Source organism: Rhinatrema bivittatum, chromosome 2 (genome assembly GCF_901001135.1).
Source record: "Rhinatrema bivittatum chromosome 2, aRhiBiv1.1, whole genome shotgun sequence".
In the NCBI taxonomy this organism is placed as follows: Eukaryota; Metazoa; Chordata; class Amphibia; order Gymnophiona; family Rhinatrematidae; genus Rhinatrema; species Rhinatrema bivittatum.
The window spans coordinates 609111169-609131994 of record NC_042616.1 but is presented as its reverse complement, the minus strand read 5'-3'; the positions used below and the strand labels follow the sequence as shown (position 1 = coordinate 609131994).

Here is a 20826-nt window from a genome sequence, read left to right as displayed (position 1 = left end):
TTTGTTGCAGTGGGGAGGGAGATCCCCCCCCCCCCCCGGCCGGCGAGTCGCCGTGCAGCCCCGCAGAGAGTCTCGGGTGGGCTGCATTATGCCGCTCCCCGGTTCCTAAAGACCGGAGGTGAAACCTCTCCGGTTGTTAAGGAGCCGCTCTCCCTGGGATGGAGGGTGGGGGGCGAGATTCCAGTTTGCTTTCTCCCGGCCGCCGCAGTAAGCATGCCCGACTGGTGTGGGAAGCAGTTCATCGGCGGCGATCCAGCCCTGTGCTCAGCATAGCTTTTGTCTCGCTTTGTCAATAAAAATGCCTTTTGCGGTGGGGGGAGGGTTGCGGTGACTGGATTGTGGGATTTTTATTTTTTTTTTATTTTTTTAATGCACACTCGCAGCCTCTGTTCCAATAAAAACGAAACTGCGTGCCATAGCCGTACAATCGGCAGGTGGAAGGAGTTTTTATGCACATGTAATTTTAGTGTGCCGGGGCAGGTTGAGCTTCTTTTAATGCCCTCTTATTCTGTTACACCTTGGAAAGTGAGCGCTCTCCTCGGGGCGGATCTGTATCCGAAGACTGGAAACGGAATACTTTGCGTGATACCTGGGCTTTGGTGCCTTGAGATTTTGGCTTTTATCCGTGATGGGAGAAATTCTTACAGAAATCGAATTAATGCAAGGCTTTTAAAAGCAGGGGGTGTTTGAAACTAGAAAAGAAGTATAGGCGGGCCCTGAAAAGGCGAGAAGGGGGCAGATCCTTTATCTCGGGTTTAGTCAGTTTTTAAAACAAAAGGTATCGAGTGAGAATAGGAAATGATCTGGCTGCTTGGCCATCACTCAGTATCGGAGGAGCAGCTAATGTTACGGTTGGGGAATCCAATTTCCCTTTGAATTCTTCAGGTTCCCATTAAATCAGGTTTTCTTGGGTGTTGTCATGAAATTGATGGCTCCCCCCCCAGAACCTTTTTCATCTAAATCTGTTTTAGGTAGAATGCTGCTAGGTTGGACTCTGTTGTGCTGCTAACAGAAGAACCTGGCCTGTTCTTCAGATTTGCTTTGCAACTTCACTGAAAATAGAAGTTCACTTGCCTCTCTGCTGAAGAACGTTTCATTTTTGTCTGGGATTATCTGCAAAGTCCAAGCTGCTTATTTCAAAGCGGGGTTTAAAATGCATGTTGCCCCATCTGGTTATGCACAACAGTTTTCAAGTTTGGCAGGATGGTTTTGTTGCACTGATGATGGTCTGGCACAAAAGTCTCTCTCCTGGCTGTGAAAGATAAAAGGCAGATCCTGTTCCTTAATGAAAGGATGGGCTTGGTTTCATAGAAACTTATTACAAATATCAAAGGAAATTATATCTATCTGTGCTTCTGTTCCAGCATTCTAGCATTTTAATTATGAATGTAAAATAGAGCAGCAAATGTGAGGAGAAGAATCCATGCGCAATAAAATTGATAATATAAGGAAGTAAAAGTGATCTTGCCCTTCAGTGATCATGTGTATATAAGGGTTGGTTTTACTTCTCCCACTAACTTGTGGTTTGGTCATTTCTAAATTGTGACACACAACGCATTATTCCCCCACTGATCATCTGATTCAAATGATGTTTTTCTGTTTATTTTGTGTCAGAGTAAAGAAGAAAAAAAATCTTGGTAAAAACACCCTCTTCTTTGCAGTTTTCTAAAATAGGTAATTCCGTATTGCAGGGCAAGTGATATAGTGAACCCCTGGAGCGACACTGAAATGTTTGGTGTGAAACAAAAGAATGTAATGGTAGTAATCTGCTTCCAACACAAGATCCCTGTGCGCTTTACAACGGGGTTTCTTTAGAAATACATTGCAGACACCCTGGCTTGCACAACAATCCTTGAGTCCATGAAGGCTTCGTGAACGCTTGGGGGCCAAGGAGCAATGTCGTTCAGGTCGATGGGTAAAGTGAATCTCCCAAGGCCAGCCAGAGAAGCAAAAGGACACCATTTGGATTCATGACTTAGGAGGTTTTCCCTATGCTTTTACCTACTAGACCACACCCCTGCACTGATGTCATTGAGAGGGCTAGGAGATGGCCTTACTGTGAAAATCAGCTGTGCCATCAACCCATCTGGTGAAAGATAATTTACCCAAGTTGTCTTATGCCCACACTATATAGCATAGCTGCGATTGAGACTTGTGTAATAAATGGGGCAATGTTAACCTTATAATTTCTGAAGATCATTCCACTAAACCCAGTATATTAAAGCAGAAAACTGTATGATCTGTCCCTGGCCGCTTTGATTTACCCTTTGGACTGCTTCGTGTAGTGGTCATGCATTTGCCTGCAGTTTTTAATAGTCAATCAGTGATAGTTGCTTAATAATAAAATTAGCCAGCCCTGGAGCGTACTGAAGATTTTTCACTTGAGTGAAAAAGCTTCGTTTGGATTATGTAAAGTGTGCTTTCTTTAAGCAAAACCTGTGATCGTCCCGCAACTCTCTAAGACCCTTAGTGTGGCTGGCTCATGTGACTGAGGTTTTATAATCACAAACAAAAGGAGAATTAATACTTTAATGTTAAAGGTTTTCTTCTTTTAATCTTCAGTGTGGCTCAGAGTGGGGGCACTGGTCGTGTGTATATGTAGATGCATCCTATGAACATTGATAAATGGATGTTATAAATCTGGTGCATGAATTCTCCAATTTCTGCTTCTTGCCCCCTTAATGTTGGGCTGTAGTGTGGATTGTTGGCCTTGTATTAGTGCCCTTACCCAAAATAAATGCTTGGGGCTTTCCCCATTTTTTTTTCTTAGACCATGTATCTAATATTTCTGAAGCAAGTTGTTTGTTAATTTTGTAGAACTGCATAAATATCCACTAGACTTTTTTTTTTTTAAATTTATATTTTAAGAGTACAATACTGAAAACAAAACTTAAAGCAGTATAATACTTGTGTGTTTAATCTTTCAAACACACCTGCAAGCATTTTCCATAAATGTGTTAGGCTCTGGTCCAGGCCTACTTAGTCTTGTCGAGTTACTTCTCAGTCATAAACGTCATGAAAGACTTCTTAAACAGTTAAGAGTTAAGGTTTAATTTTATTTCATTTTTGGTCAGTGTATCTCAAAACTGCTGGTCCCATGTTTTGTTTTCCCCCTCTGTAGAACACCCTGAAGCTTATGGTACTGTATAGACTCAGCGTGACATGGGCGAACAGGACTTCCACCTCTCCCTGCATCCATTTACAACATACATAACAGGCACAGTAAAACCACTCCCATTGCTTGGGAATTAGTAGGCCACAGCTTTATTGACTAACAAACAAGCCCGAGACAAACAGCATTTCAAAATAAGCCCTGGTGATGATCAGCCACATCCCCAGGCCACCTGGCCTGCAGGCCTCAGCCTAGCAAGGAGCCATCTCTGGAGCAACTGGGCCCAGTCGCTCCTGCCAATGAGTGTTTCCAGCACTCATTGGCAAGCCAGATAGTCCGTCAGCACACTGCTGAAACCTTAATCTGGCTTGGGCAACCCGCCTCCAACCAAAAACATTGCAAAAAGAAAAGTGGGCGGGAGGGATGCAGCCCACCGTGGCAAAGGAAAGTAAAAAAACAAGACCTGACCTGACCTTCAGCCTTAAACTATCACCTAGCTACTCCCTTTTTCCCTTGGCCCCCCTGCAATCTATATGCAATTAGCCATCAAGTACTGAGTTGCCTTGTTTAAAATTGCCATGGAAAACCAGGCCCTGACTGGGGAGCCAGGACCAGCCAATTAACCATTCCACCCCCCCCCCCCCCCTGAGCAGCCCAAGGTCGAGTCTGATACCACATTATCCTGGCAGCCAGGTACTCCACCCGGCCTGCTCTTCCATACAGAAAGGGATGGGAATATGGATGGTGTTGTAACTTTTATAGTTTTCCGGATGGTCTGATTATTACAGGAAACACAATTTGGGGGAGAATTAGGAATTTCACCGAATTCCTGACTTCTGGTTATAACGTGTGCGCCACTTAATGTGCACAAAACAGAGATGTAATATGATAGGATTCAGGTTGACCAACACAATTTTTTTAGGGCCATGTCTTCCAAATTCTGGAGTTTCGTAAGTGGATAAATATTTGGAGATGTTCGGTGTGGACTTTCTTGCTTTGTCCTATTTCCTAGGGATGCATAGAAATTTAGTCTTTAGAGTAGACATGGCTTCCATGGTCACTAACCCATACTACTAAGGATATGCATCGATAACATTTTTGTTTCATTTAATTCTCCCTCCCCTGTTTTTTTTTTTTTGTCTGTATTTTTTTTTCTAACAGGTTTTCTTTTGTTTTTTTTTTCTGTTTTTCAGTTAGTGAGCACTGTTTGAATTGTAATAGTGCACACTAAACGAAAAATTTGATAAAACATCCCCCAAAATTTTGTGAATTCTTTTTATCATTTCAGTTTAGAAACAAAATGAAATGAAATAGGCAATGTCATTAAGAAGAAAAGCACATCCCTGCATGCTGCCTCTCTGCGCCCGCTCACCTTGAGTTTCAGTATTCTGCCAAATTCTCGGCAGGTTCTTGTCTGTCATGCAGCTCTTTTATCTGCAGATAGATCTACTCCTACCTGACTGAGTTCACTTCCCCTCACACTCTCCTGCCCCCACTGCTTATCCCGTATCCTCTTTATTTTCTTGCCTTTTAGCACAGATGTTTTCTGCTCCCCTTGCTCAGCCTTATAAGTTATGATTATCATCTTACTGCTCAAGCAGTCTTTGCTTTAACGCTTTCATTCCTCTTTCAGTGCTGTAGACCGGTGATGATATTCTGCCATGTCATTGATCTAGCACCTTTTGATGGCGATTGGCAACTTTTTGAACATGCATCTTTTTTCCCCATCAAAGGTGGAGTGGATGGTGTAGGCCACCGCTGGCCTGGTGCTAGTACATTTTTTTTTTAAAAGAAAATTGCCACTGTTTCCTTTGCCACTATATATATTCTCTCGTACCTTTTTACCTCCTCAAACTCCTTAACGCTTATATTTTTCCTGAAAATCCACTCCATAAAGGGCAGCTTGTGAGCATCCAGACACTGTCCACGCATGTTATTTACGAGCCAACATCTGCATCAACAAGCACAAATTGACATCAAGAGAGAGAATGTACCAAAGTTAATTTTCCGTAGCTTCTCGTGGTGGGAGTTGAAGTTCTGTAGGAGTGTTGCAACGTGCCTAGGTCAGTGATCTGTTGCCTGCCTGCTCTAAATAAAAGAGTCTGGAAGAGGAAGGCAGGACAGAGTAAGAAGAGAGAACGTCTAATGTAGGCCCTGCCTGGAATGATGAGAGGGGAGCTGTAGGAGTTTCAATTAGGGGAATGTGTGTGTTATGGCCATGTAAGGAGATTGTGGGAGCCAAAATGACACATTCAAATTTTAGTTTATACCCAGGGATGATCAAATGTTGGTGTCTGGAGCCAGGGGGCCCAGGCTGGCCCTGGGGCTGAGGAGAGAAGCCACTGCTTGCAGCCATGGCCCCGGGTTGGTCCAGGGCTGAGTGGAGCAGCAGTGGCCTGTGGCTGCGGGTTAGCCATCTGCCAATAGGCAGCCATGTGGAGAAATCTCTCTGCTGCCACCCACGACACCCTCCTGCTGCCAGACAGGCAAGCTGACTTGGATGGGTGGATGTGGCTGGGGAGAAGAAGAGGCCGGAGGGGTAGGGAGAGAGACTGACCTGAAGGTGGAAGGGAGGGAAGAGAATGGATTGCGGCATGTACGAGCAAAGAAAAGCAAAAGTAGGAAGAAAAAAAGTCAAACGGGGTGATTTAATCATAGACCAATGAAAGAAAAGAGCTACTAAGGGGAACATTTTTTTTTCTGGTCTCCTAAATAACATGAGCCCCAATTTATTTTAATATTTTTCCACCCCGTGTGACACTTCCTTCTTTCTTCCTGGCATTCGCGGAGAGATGTGGCAGAGATAATTAAGCTGCAAGAATTGATGGGTGGGAATGGATGGAAGTGGAAAAAGCTTGTTTTCAGTCTTATTGCTATGACTTGCAGTCCTGACCTGCAGGCAGAAAGCAAGGAAAGACTGGATTCAAGTAAAAACAAAACAAAAAAACCCAGCCTCTCGTGGCTTCGTGCGCTGCTGCTGCTGCCTTGCTGCTCAGCTCATACTGTTTGCCTCGCTTTCGGATGGGCGAAGCATTTCCTGAAAGGCTTGATTAGGGCGGAGAGATGGAATTGAGGGGGGGATGAATTATTCTGCAATGGAGACAGGCCTTGTAAACCCCGGTCACACGTTTTGCGCTGAAATTTGCAGAATCCTCTGGCTATATATTCCATCACTTCTTAAAAACATGTATCTGTCAGTTTGAGTATTCCTATGCATTCTTTTTCACACAGTGGGGCCCCCTATCTGTACAGCCTTAGCGCTCACTCATCTGCTGATGTATTTGGCCCTGACCAGCTTAAAGGATACTAGCAATATGCAATGCAACTGCTTTTGTGCCACGCTCCTGATTAAAACTGGGAAACCTGCAACATGAACCTGCAGTTAAACAAACAAGGAGATGCTTGAGGACATCACATCTGTTTTCCTCCTTTTTACTATAGAAATTTGCAGGGGGTTATGACTGGTATCTGACGGCAGGGCAGCTTTAAAAAAAAATGCTGTGCCTTCCCTGAGAGAGGCCCTGCTTCCCTAGAGTGAGGGTGGCATGGAGCGCACATGAGAAGTGTGAGCCAGGGGTCACTGGGTGGCTGAAATGTGAAGAAAATTGGGTGAATGGTTCAGAAGATATTAAGAAGGGTCAGAGAGAGAGATGCTCACAGTCGTGGTTTTATAAGGCCGGTTCCTGGTAGGAAATGAGGCAAAAACATCTTTTCTTTTCCTTAAATACCGTCTCCACTGTTTCATTTTTCAAAATGATTTTCTCCCTTCACAATTGTCCATACCATACCGACACTATGGATACCAGATTAGCTGTGTTTTTTTTTTTCATTCACTATTCTTTTCTTTTTTTACCTGTCTGAGTTTTCACCGCGTAACCCTAAAAACAGATAATGTAAGAAGTTGCCAAACTGGGTTAGAGAGAGAGGGCCCATCAAGCCTTAGCATCCTGTTGCCAACAGTGGCCAAGCCAGGTTATAAGTTCCCGACAAGTGCCCAAACATCAAATAGATCCCATGCTACTAATGCCAGTAATCGCTAACCAACCTCTTTCCCTTTTCAACAATACACCAACTTGAGCATACAAGGGAATCCTCGTGTGGTGGTAAACTTGTACGGAGGTTTTCGATAAGGGTAACCGATTTGCAGTTATCCTTTCTTTAACCTCCGTCTATTATTCTTTTATTAAAGTCAAAAATATTTTTAAAGGTGCTCTTTTGTGTGATTTTTCAATTTTTCTTAAAATCCCTTCTCCCCTGCTGCTTTTCTGACCCACTACTAGTCATATGTCATACTTATCAAGGTCGTCGCCTTTATTGATGTCTCATGGGTACGGAGCTGCTTGTCCGACACGGGCCATGTTTCGGCACAGTGTGCCTGCTTCACGGACTATGGGAGAGTGTGCTGTGTCCTATGTAGGTTTCACAGCGTACTGAAATCTTGTCAAAATCTTGTCACTGTGCCGAAACATGGCCCGTGTCGGACAAGCAGCTCCGTACCCATGAGACATCAATAAAGGCTATCTTTCCCTATATTCTTCACCTTGCACTCATCCACACAGTTTATCTGATCATGTGATTTTTTTTTTTTTTTAAACTCCTCTGTCATACATTTCATTGTTGCTGATCTTGCTGAAACTTGGGATAAGCTGAGGTCCATGCTGGCAAAGCAGCGGGAGGAGGTGCAACCCTACGAGCACTGCAGGCACTATTGGGGTACATGCACGCACACAATGTCTGGGATTTATTTCTTTGTCAGTAAGAGGCATAATACCAGAAACTAAATTGGAAACAATTCCTAAGGCAGCGTGGCCTTTGTCATTCAGTTGAAATGAGGTCTGGAGAAGATGACTGTGTCTCTTTAATTTAGTTGCTAAAAACTATGCATTTGTATGTATAATTATATAGTAGTGTATACAGAACAGTGAGTGGGCTAGTAAAGATGGCACTTTTGACCGTTTGCCTCCCAAGCGTCCTGGACTGCTGTATCAGTTGAATTCTATTATAAAAATAGAATTTGTTTGACTCTATACACCACCATCTGGCTCTTCCTATCCTCGTCTTGTCCTTCAGGCCTCATGTTTGATTGACAAACTCCATGCGAGTGCGTAGTTATTGGGTCGCATGCTGCAGCTTCACAGGAGTCTGGAGGTTCATGGCTTGCTTGGAGGGTTCATGCTACGGGGAGGGGGGGGGGGGGCATGGTTTGCCTTGATTATCTTTTTTTTTTCTGCTTCGAGGGCATCTGGGACTTGACATCGGCACTATGATCTTTCATGTGTAATTGCCTGGAGGGTTTTCCCCCCCAATCCTATATTCCCTCTCGATTCTCTTATCCCCAGTCATTGTAGCAACATACTTTTAACTATGAGTCATGCACCAGGGTGCCTTCCACAATTCTGCAATCCTGGGCCCGAAGTTTGGCCACTGCTTTTGTTCCTTTTGCGATGTGACTGGGGCTGCCGCCTCCGGGGAGTTGTGAACGCTACCTCTGCAGCATCCCCCAACCCCAGGAATCCCATGGAGCAGAGATCTGGTCGGGGGATCAAGCCCAGGTCCCGCTGCATGGCCTGCTAGGCATGCTATTTTGTTGCTTTGCATGTTGTCTGCTTCCTTCTCCTGCCTTCATTGACGTCATTGTCTTTCAAAAGGAGAATTTATGCAGACGATCATTGTAGGAAGAGTTGATGGAGGAGGCCTGTTTGAGATGTGGCACTGGTGGTTAAGAGCCAGAATTTTTAAGGTGCTATTGCTGAGTAGAAATGAGTCTTCCAGCAAGCTTCTGAGGGTTGCAATGGGAATATAAACCCATGCAAACTAATTGGAAATATATTTAAGTTAATTCAGTAAAAGGTATTGCATGTAACCTGTTTGCTGACCTTTTGCTTCTGTGTTCAAGTGTACTAATCCAGCGACCACATTAGCCTAATCCCTATGCAGCCGCTAGCTTTCTGGCAAGTCGTTTTGCCAAGCTGTGATTTGGTAGGCATTTGATCAAGTTTCTAAAGTGCGCTGTTTGCAAAATGCCTTTGACTTCTCTCGGGGTGAAATACATTTTTTATATAAACGGAAAGTATAAATAAATAAATAAGGTGTTTTCAAAGTGGTATTTGGTGCAGTTAATATGTGACCAGGAGAAGTAGTGAACCTCAGACGATGCAGCTCTGTGCAGCGCAGCACTTGGCTTATTTCTGGTTAGGGTATGGTGGAAAAGCCGGCGAGTAACAAGTGCTCTGCACTAAGCAGGAGTGTGTGTGTGTTTTTTTTTGTTTTTTTTCAACTTCTGGATAAATTGGGACATAATTATGCTTCTAGAAAGAAATGCACCTCACATCATAGCCAAAAGAAGAGATTCCTTGAGCTCACACCTTTTTAACCGGTTGCTCAAGGCGTGTTACGTTCAGGCACCGTAGGTATTTTCTCTGTCCCCAGAGAGCTTACGTTCTAAGGGGGCCTCTTTAACAAAGCTTAGCTGATCAGGACCTAGTTCTGTACCTGAGGCAGAGGGAGGGTGGAGTGACTTGCCAAAGGTCACAAGGATTTGACCCCTGGCTTCCCTGGTTCTCAGCCCCTTCCTGTAACCACTGGGCTGCCACTCCACGCCTCTTGAGTGTTTCGGTCAGAGTGACTTCGGCACCTGAAAAATCTTGTTTTCCTTTCAGGACCAGTTCTCCTGCACAGAGCTTCTTCACTTGGAAGTCGATGGTTTTGAAATTTCTCACTAAGCACAAAGGAGTGAATTTTCAAAGGAGTTTACACATGTAAAAGCGCATGTCGTCGCAATTTTCATAAGACCGTTTGCGCCCGTAAAACCTCTCTGAAAATTCAGCCCTATGGCGTGAATTTTTGAAGAAGTTAGATTTGTAAAATCTTTTGAAAATGACCTCCACAAATGTGGGGAAAAGCGTTTTTGAGGAGAGAGTGGGATTTCTATTTATGAGCTTCATTTTAGGAGAACAATTTTATCCATCATTTACCGTGGTTTCCTGTAACTTGTTTTTATGCAATATTAAATCAAGGAATATACAGATTTTAGAATCTGTGTGTTCACAGCTTTTTGTACTTCCAAAGCACCAGGGGCTTTGACTTGCAAAACCATTAATCTCAAAACCAGATTCAGTACAAGTGCAGTGCATTCATTTGCCCGGGGGGTAGAAATGTGAGATCAGAGGATAGAGCTTGACTTCCAGGAGCAGTGGAAACGTCTACAACAGCACTTCCTACCTCTCTTCAAAAACTGGAAGAATTCATCAGCTAGTAAACAATATTGTTATTACTAGGACTGCACCTGTTTTCTCTCTCTCTCTCTCTCTCTCTCGGTCCCTCTTACACATCTCCACTTCTTTGAGTCTCCCTACTCCACCGTGCTGGCTCCTGTCCCAAGCTGTGACCTGATTCCTTTCCTTCTTTACTGCTGGCTTGTTAATTAGCTGATACTGTCCTCTGAAAGCTCCTCTTCCCTGCTACCTTTTCTCTCTGCCTGGGTAGTAAATCGTGTCCTTTGTACCTCGCTCTGTGGCCAGTCTCTAAAATGCCTCTCCCTATCTGCACTGGGGGAGCAGAGAATCTCCTCCTAATTTCTATTTGTGGTGTTTCTCTGTCCATTTTTTTTTTTTTTTTTAAAGCTTTGGGATCACCGTACCATTGCTGGCAAACTATATTTTTAATTCTTTGCACAATAGTCCTGATAAAACTGAAATATTTTGGTGTGTCAAGATTCATATCATCGTATCAGCTAACTCTCATTTATTGCAGTCAATTAGCATTCCATCGCTGTCCATCTTTACACCACAAGACTAATATGTTGTGCCAGCAAATCCATCTATAGAGGTGTATAGGCTTCTTGTTATCTTCTAACATTATCTCAGACCAGTGAGTGGTGCAGGAAACATATTATAAATCCCTAGGCACCTGCCATGGGTGGCAAATTTCAGTCTGTGACTTTTGCAAGCAGGTCTGGTGTATAGGACAGCCCCATCATGTAAATTAACCCAAATCTTTGTTTAAATGTATGCACATATAAACATTCATTTTCGATATCCTGAACGGTAGCTTTTTTTTTTTTTTTTTCTCTGCCATCTCTGAGCCAGGTAGCCACAAATTTGAAATCTCACAACAATCCGCCCCTTCCCATGTTTTTTTTTTTTTTAACCCTCCACATTGTGGTTCCCCCCCCCCCCATCAGCCATGTTTTATCTTGCCCCATGGAGCTCCTTATCTTCCTCTTGCTGCCCCAGGGATGGATTAGGGAAGCTGGCAGTGTGGAGAGAGCCTGAAAGTGCATGCCCACAGCCCTATGGCCCCTGCCCCTTCTCTAGATGTAGCACAGGTGACCTCTCTTGATGCCCCTTGTTCCCTCCATCTCTTGAAGTTATCTTGTGTTTCTCCTTTAGCAGCGTAATCCCGGTGCTATTCACGCACAGTGGTGTCACCATCATGTCTATATGTAGGGAATGAGCCAGTGTGCACTCAAACTCCTCATGACAATCCCCTCCTACTCCCACATGGGTTTCCTAGGTAAAAACAAACTGCCACGGGTCTCACGTACAGGAAGGAAGAGACTCCGCTCATCGTAGCACTGTATCCCGGGGCTGCTTTTCTTTTTCTTTGGAAGAGTGGAGGTGGCATGTGCTGGTAGTGGAGATGATAGCCAGTAGAAGTGTATTTCTGGGCCGATTTTTGTAATATTTTATGCCTTTGGGGGGTATTTTTCTTGTGAACTAAAGTTTTGTATTGGGGCTGAAAAAGGGAAAAAAGTTCCAGAAGTGTTACCTGTGTATCTGGGGGGGGAGGAGCGCTTTTGTAGGGAACAGCATTTGGGAGCAGATATTAGCCATTGTTTGCATTTCTTTCAGTGGGAGGCAGCTACAAGGTATCTGAACATTTTTATTTGCCTGAAAGTAATCTCAACTGTTCAGTTCCCTGCCCTCCCACCTCTGAGTTTACTTTTCTTATATAGTCTTCCCTGGACTCCTAGATAATTAGCTTCAATTACTTCATCTCCCATTACATAGTTCCTTATAGCTCAGATAATACTGTCAAATTGCTTGTAAAAATTGCTTTTCATATTCTACTTATTAATCTTTCTGACCAAAACTAATACTTCTAGTTTTTTTCAAATACCTATTAAAAAAATCTTTGCTAGAGTCTAAATTTTACCTTACTTTATCTATATGATTTTAAGGAATCAGTGATACTTTAACAAAATGTCTTTCATCCAATGCAACAGTTGTGGTGCTTATTTTATTTTTATTTATTTATTTATTTATCATTTTTATATACCGAAATTCATGTAGCAAAGTTACATATCATTTCGGTTTACATTATAACAGAAACAAGCATGTAAGAATGTGATTACATCAAACCGGGAGAATAAACTTGGATCAAGGAACTGGGGAGTAACTTATGTCCCAAGGCCTATCATTTGGAGGATCAAACGTTGTTGTCTCTCTTGCCTTTAGGTGGAGCTGATTCATCTAAGAGAGGAATTGTCCAGGTTTCATTTACTCCCCCCCCCCCCCCCTTTCCTTGAACCCTCCAGTACCTCTCGCTCATCTTCCACAGAGGTTTCAGAAACCCAGGAAAAAAAGGTTTATAGTGGGCTCTGGTAGAACAGAACATGTCAAACACCCACCTTCCCCCAACTTTACAGCATCATGTGCATCAACCCCCATTCCCACAGAGATGTCAGACATCCAGGATTCAAAAACACAAGAACAATTGGATTACAGTGGGCTCTAGCAGAATAAGGCCTGTGATGAAGAGACACCAACTCTTACCCCTATTAAATGATTTTTCTGCATTGGAGAATGAAGAAATCTTAGCAATAGATTTTGAGGTGACTTTTAAAAGTGAAGTCATCCCTCACTACCCAGAAGCCTTTCAACAGAATCAAATGTTATAAAAGAAAGTTGCTTCTGCTGGGAGACTCAATCATCAGAGGAAACAATTTGGTAGCACATTTTGATGGTGACACAACAGTTAATGCCTACCAGGAGCCTCAGCAAGTAGAAATGCAAACAAGATAGTACTAGTCATTGAAGAAGAAAGTAGGAACTTCGATATCAGTGTTATCATCCATCTGGGGATCAATGACCTCAATAGAAATATCCATGAAGTACAAAAAGATTTCCAAAATTTAGGAAAGATAAGATACACGGTAAAGACTATTGCATTTTTGGAAGTATTACCTGTTCATGGAAAGGGAAATGAGAAGCTATGCCATATAGATCATTTCAATTCCTGGCTTAAAACCGGGTGTACAGAAAGTGGTTTTAGATACATTGGAGCTGGGGTTATGATTGGAACAGTAAAAGGCTATATGGTAATGATAGCTTACATTTGTCTGTTCTCAAATATAATCAAATAATCCCCACACCTCGATTAGTAAATATTCAATAGCGCATAGGTTATATGACCTTCATAATAGGCGTCATAGTGTGGTAATCCATACCATTCTGTCACTCTGCCTTATGCTTAATCATTGGTCAGTCCGGACTGACCAATGATTAAGCATAAGGCAGAGTGACAGAATGGTATGGATTACCACACTATGACGCCTATTATGAAGGTCATATAACCTATGCGCTATTGAATATTTACTAATCGAGGTGTGGGGATTATTTGATTATATTTGAGTTCACACACTGATCCCTATCTCATAAGAAAATTCAGCAGTTGATGACAGGAGGTAATTGGTGGTTACATTTGTCTGTAACAGGAAGGAGGATGCTGAGTGAGAAATTCAGATCATATATTATCAGACATTTAAACTAAAGAATGTGGGTGGCAGGAGATGGCCAATTAAATTGATGTCACCCCCCAAGCAATACAGGAAGTGGGAGGAGAGAGAATTAAAATCAATCAGCTTAAAAAAGCAGAAAAGGTGTCTAGGAAGAGCAACAAATCAAGGGAGAAAAAAATGGAAAGCTTGATTACAAATGCTCATAATTTGTGCAATAAAATCCCAGACCTGCAGGCCCTAATGGTGGAGGCGGTCTTGGGCATTGTTGCTGTTATAAAGACATGGTTCACAGATTCTCATGATTGGGATAAGGCCATACCGGGCTATAGCCTTGTTAAGGAAGGACAGAGAGGACAGAAAAGGGGTAGGAGTAGCTCTTTATGTCAAAAACAATATCCAAGCAACTGAACGTCAAAGTAATGTGGGATAGAGAAGAAGCATTATGGGCTGTCCTAAAAATGATGGTGCATCCATTTTTACTGAAGTGGTTTATAGGCCTCAGATTCAAACAGAAAAACTAGACAGAGATCTGGTTGAAGTCATCCAAAAAGTGGGAAAGAAGGGAGAAGTGTTGATTTTTGGCAATTTTAATCTGCCGGGTATAGACTGGAGAATCCCTTCTGCAGAATCTACCAGAAGTAGAGAGAGAGTGCATGCCATGTTCAAACAAATAGTAATAGAACCCATGAGGGAGGAGTTATATTCGACATAGTGCTCACTAACGGGGATAATATCTCTAATGTCCGGGTGGGTGCCCACCTTAGCAACAGTGGTCATTAAATGGTATGATTTGATATCGCAAATAGGATACAGAGAAGTCACACGAAGACCCACATTTTGAATTTCGAAAATACGGACTTTGTCGAAATGGGGTCATACCTGGAGGTAGAACTAGAAGACTGGGAGAAAATGAGAGATGTGGAACAACAGTGGGCTAAACTGAAAGGAGCAATTACAAAGGCAACAAATCTATATGTTAGAAAAGTAAACAAAAGTAAGAGAAATAAGAAACCTATCTGGTTCTCCAAGGAGGAGGCTGATAAAATAAAAGCAAAAAGAACAGTGTTCAAGAAATATAAAGGATCCTAAAAAGAGGAACATAAGGAAGAATATCTAATGAAACTGAGGAAGACTAAGAAAGAAAGCAAAAAGGCAGAAGAAAGGATTGCCAAAGAGATAAAGCGAGGTGACAACATTTTTCAGATATATTAGAGAGAGGTCCGAAGTGGTATAGTGAAATTGAAAGTGACAAAGAGCAATGTGTGGAGAGAGACGAAGAAATGGCCGAAATATTAAACAAATACTTTAGTTCGGTGTTCACCTAAGGAAGACCCTGGAGAAGGTCATTTGCTTGTTAACAAGACTGTGGATTGGGGGTGGAGTAGATGAAACTCAGTTTACAGAAGAGAATGTATGGGAAAAGTTAGGAAAACTGAAAGTGGACAAGACCATGGGGTCGGGTGAGGTACATTCTAGGATACTGAGGGAGCTCAGAGATGTGCTGGTGGGTCCTTTGAAGGATCTGTTCAATAGATACCTGGAAACGGGTGGTGCCACAAGATTGGAGAAGAGCGGTGGTGGTCCCGCTTCACAAGAGTGGGAGCAGAGAGGAGCCTGGAAACTACAGGCCGGTTAGCCTTACCTCGATAGTGGGAAAATTAATGGAAACTCTGCTAAAGGAAAGGATATTGAACTATCTATGATCTGGTGGGTTGCTGGACCCAATGCAGCATGGATTCACCAGGGGCAGGATCTGTTAGACAAATCCTGTTTTGTTTTGTTTTTGCTTGGGAGACTAGATAATTGGATCAGGGAAGAGCACTCTGTGATTTAATTGGATTTTAGTAAAGCTTTTGATACGGTCCCACATAGAAGACTCATGAACAAAATGATAAACTTGGGAGGTAGTGGCATGTATTGCAAACTGGTTGACTGACGGGAGACAGCATGTAATGGTAAATGGAACCTACTCTGAAGAAAGAACAGTGATAAGTGGAGTGCTACAGGGATCGGTTCTGGGACAGATTCTGTCCAATATCTTTGAGCGACCTGGCTGAAGGGATAGATGGTAAAGTTTGTCTATTTGCGGATGATACTAAGATCTGCAACAGAATGGACACGTCTGAAAGAATAGACAGAATGAAAAGTGATTTAGGAAAACTTTGGAGTGGTCAAAAAATTTGGCAGCTGGTATTCAATGCCAAGAAGTGCTAAGTCATGCATCTGGGCTGCAGCAACACAAAAGAGCTTTATGTGATGGGCGGTGAAAGACTAATGCACACGGACTGGGAGAGGGACCTTGGTGTGATAGTGTCTGATCTGAAGATGGTGGATTTAGGCAGCTGGAAGCCTGGGAAATGTCCAGTCCTCCAGTAAGACATGTTTGTGGTTAATTTTGTCTTACTGGTGTATTTTGTTCATTTGTGCCCATTTTGAGCTTTTTGCAAAAACTGAATAAAAAAAGCGAGTAAATATAAAATGATTAAAAAATATTACACAAGTATAGAGGGGGATGTTTCCGTATCTCAGCTGATAGGACAGCTTTGGCTGTATGCTTGTACTAAAATAATCTGTTTTGCTGCAAGTGGTTTTTTTTTTTTTTTGTTTTTTAATAAATGTGATTTTTAGTGGTTCTTGGTTTGACTAAGTAAGACACCTAAATTGTCTAACAGTGATCTCCTGTGTGCTGCTGGGGACCTGCAGCTGCACAGAGCTGCTTCTTTCATCATCGGAAGAGGATGTTCTGCAGCCACTGTTTGCTTCAGGGTTCTCTAGTGAATGCTAAACCATTGCTTTAGCAAAGCGCCCTTTCCTAGTTGCCCTGTAAAGAGCTTTGGCATTTTATTTTTTAGCTTTATTTTTTATATTTATTTTTTCTTTTACTGCCACTCATCACTGAAAAGTAGTAGTTTAGTGTCAATTTTTTCACTATTGATGATCTCTATCTTGATCCTTGGATGGTTTTCTATTAAACTTGTGCAATTGGCATTAACTTCCCAGGTTTTCATATTCAAATTCCTTGTCAACTTTTAAATGCATTGGAGTCTAAAATATATGAGCTTGACTCACTTGAGAATAGTGCTGTAGAGAATTATGATTTAGAGCCCTTTCCACAACTGGCAGCCAATCGTTTCTCTCCAACATAAGTTGTCTTGGGCTCAGACTGAGGGTCCATCAAGTCCAACATCCAGTTTCCAACAGTGGCCAATCCAGGATACAAGTATTTGGCAAGTACCCAAACATTAAATAGATTCCGTGCTACTAATGCTAGTAATAAGCAGTGGTTATTCCCAAAGTCAATTTGACTAATAGCAATTTATGTACTTTTATTCGAGGAACTTGCCCAAACCTTTTTCAGGTAAGCTAACTGCCTCTGGCAACAAATTCTAGAGCTGAATTGGCCGTTGAGTGAGACATTTTCTCCAATTTATTTTAAATGTGCTACTTGGTAACTTAATGGAGTATCCCCTAGTCCTTCTATTATCTGATAGAATAAACAATCGCTTTACATTTACCGTTCTAGCATGATTTTGTAGAGCTCCATTATATCTCCTCTCTGCTTCCAAGGACATTTCCTTTCCCAGTTTTGTACAGAGTATGGCAAAAGCCCATTCCATTTCATGTAGAGGTCTCTGGAGAGCCTAGGGCCTTTTTGCTCTGCCTTCTGAAGTATCTGGACAGACCTAAGGAGAATTGTTAGTAGGGTCCATGTACAGAATACCAAGAAAAGAATGATGGAGCACCCATACCCTGGTTTCTGTCAGTAAGAAAACAGACACAAAAAATCATGTCTATGCATTGCTGGGATTTGACAAGATCCAGCTATTTCACCAGAATGCAGTAATCTAATCCATGCAAAAGGTCCAGAAAATCTGAGACTTGTCTGTCCCACCGGACCTTGAGCCTAAGAATCCAAACATTATTGGGTATCTTATGCAGAATGTTATGTTCTTTTCCCACATAGTTGACTGAAACCAATAATTTATTTATTTAAACGGATTTAGTGACCACACCCTCCAATGTTCAGGGCGGTTTACAAAAGAACAAACATAATAACATTTAAAAGAAAAGCAGTCATACAAAACAATCAGGATATTAAAGATGGACTAAGCAGACATAATTAAAAATTACGATTCACAGTAATCTTTTAAAAGGTTGCTTAAATAAATTGAATAGAATTCCAAATAATGGGGTCGGTGATGGAAAAGGCCCAGTATCGTGTCATTGCAAGCCTGGTGGTTTTTGGCAAAGGACTTCTAGGAGTTGTTGGTTCTTCGATGAAAGATTGCGTGACTGAATATAAAGATGAAGAGTAGATGAAAGCCAAGGACTTTTATTGTTATAAATGATTATGGATAGTAAATACAATTTTGTATTGAATCCTCCAGTATATAAGTAACCAATGTAGGTTAAATAAAAAGGGGGAAATATGGTCATGTAATTTTGTCTTAGTTGAAGTGGTCTGAGCAAAGATTGAGGTAGACTGAGAAAGTGAATTACAATAGTCAAGGCCAGTAAGGATTAGAGCTTGTAATATGGTTTTAAAGGCTGTAGGTTCAAATAGAGGTTTAATGTGTCTAGGTAGGCGTAATTTACAGAATGAAGTTTTAATCACAGGATTAATATAGGTTTTCATGTCAAATTTAGGGTCAAGAATGATACCCAGATTTCGAACATGTTTAGATATTTTGATGGAAGTATTGTCAATAGAAAGCGTTAGGTATATTGTCAGAAGAAGTGGTACCAAGGATCATGATTTCTGTTTTTGAAAGATTAAGTGAATGTTTATTATGGAGTAACCACATTTTAAAAGAAGATAAGCATAAAGATATGAACTGGAGATTGAATGCCAAGTAGGAAAGTAAAACTGGATAACATCTGCATATATGCGGTAAGAGACACCTAAGGTGTAGAGTAATTGACAGAGGAGTGAGATAGATATCAGTGCAGGTCCCTGTGGAACTCCAGTCTTTAGAGGAAACCAAGAAGTAGTAGCGGAGTTAATGTGAATTTGCTGACTGTGATTTAGTAGATAGGATTTAAAACAAGCAAGGACAGAACCAGAGAGGCCAATATTACTGATTCACAGAAGTATGTCATGGTTGATAGTGTCAAAAGCAGCTGATAAATCAAGGAAAACTGATAACAGTACTTGATAACAGGAGTTTCAGTACTATGATGTGGACGAAAGCTGAATTGATATTGGTCAAGAAAGGATTGTTCTAAGTGGTTAGTTATTTGTTTTACCACCACAGCTTCAATATTCTTTGAAAGAAAAGAAAGAGATGAAATTGGACGAAAGTTGTAATCAGTATGGGAAACAGAGGGATTCTGTATAGGGGTAATGGCAGCTGTTTTCAGGGAATCGGTCATGACACCAGAAGATAAGGAGGAATTGACAATACAAGCAATGGGTAAAGCAATTCTGTAAACCGTTGTGATGGTGCTCTACTATACGGTATAGAAAAGCTTTAAATAAATAAATAATATATATCATCCTTAATGAACAAGGTGTGAATGGACAAAATGAGGACTTCATTTTCAATATAATTGGTACAATTTCAGTACTTGCTACTGTTTTACAGATATCCCAAGTGTGGTGTGATAGAGGGAATAGTTATAGCTGTTTCTGGGAATGAATCAACTATATTTTTTTTGAATTTTTTTTCCTGAAAGTGGTGACCAAAAGAATCATGGTTCTTATGGTGAGTTTGCCTCAGGATATTTACGACCAGAAGAATGCGTATTGATGATATACTTAACAGTACTAAAAAGGGCTTTGGGATTGTTCGATTCTTGAATATGTTTGGTATAAATTGTTTTTCAGAGTTAAGTTGCTCTATATAAGGTGAGGAGTTTGTTAAACAGATCGTCCTTTTGAGATAAAATGACAACTTTCCTATTTCTCATTCAAGAGAATAGGAAGAATTTCACTCCCTTAAGAAAGGAGAAACCAGAGATGCTTCTAGTCCAGTTAGCCTGCATTACATTTGAGATGGCATTGAGAGCTCAGCTATAGCAATTGATACCTGTAAATTTGTATAGTAATGATTTTTGCCAAAAAATGTTGATAACCCCCACTTCTATCTAAAAAAAAAAAAGGGGTATAATGTTTCTGTTCAAAAACACACTTAATCAACCCAAAACATTTGTGAAGTAGAAAAATGGTAGTTTCATATTTTGACCACTTAACAGAACACCCTTATGATTGCCATCTGGACTCACTCAATTGTGTAATCATCAGCTTACCACCATATAATGTGCCAGAAACCCCACAAATTCCAAAATATATTTTTCTTAAAAAGTTTCAAAAATGTGAAAGTCAAATACCATTCAAACTAATGAAATCCCATGTCCTGTTCAACTCATGCCACCAAAGGGTTAACAGTTCCAAACCCGAGTGTTTTACTTAACTTGGATATTGATGTATGTAACTTGATGAGTCTTCCATTAGTTTTGTACTTAGCTTAAAGAATATTCTATTTGGCTTGAAGAAACTCCGGACACAGCCATGTTTCAAAAACTTGATTTCTTCATCAGGGGAATGATGATTTTTGTCTTAAAAGACTCCAGTCAGTGTACCCAGTTGTTTGGTGTAAACACTCGAGTTTGAAACTGTTAACCGTTTGGTGGCATGAGTTGAACAGGACGTGGGGTTTCATTAGTTGTTTGAATGGTATTTGACTTTCACAAGCATTTTTGAAAACGATTTAAAGAAAAAAAAATTTTGGAATTAGTGGGGTTTCTGGCACATTTATATGGTGGAAGGTGGTAAGCTAATTGCCATCTGGACTTGCTCAATCGTGTAATCATAAGGGTGCTCTATTAAATGGTCAAAATATGAAACTACCACTTTTCTACTTCACAAATGTTTTGGGTTGATTAAGAGTGTTTTTGAACAGAAACATAATACCCCTTTTTTGAGTTAGAAGTGGGGGTTATTATCAACATTTTTTGGCGATAGCTGCTGTTA

At 41.3% G+C, this 20826-nt stretch overlaps 1 protein-coding gene across 1 annotated transcript in view; it reads left to right on the top strand.

Annotated features, from left to right (window-relative positions):
• Positions 1 to 20826, top strand: part of CDH2 (cadherin 2) — a 399350-nt gene that overhangs the window by 823 nt on the left and 377701 nt on the right. The gene's annotated exons all lie outside the window — the stretch shown is intronic.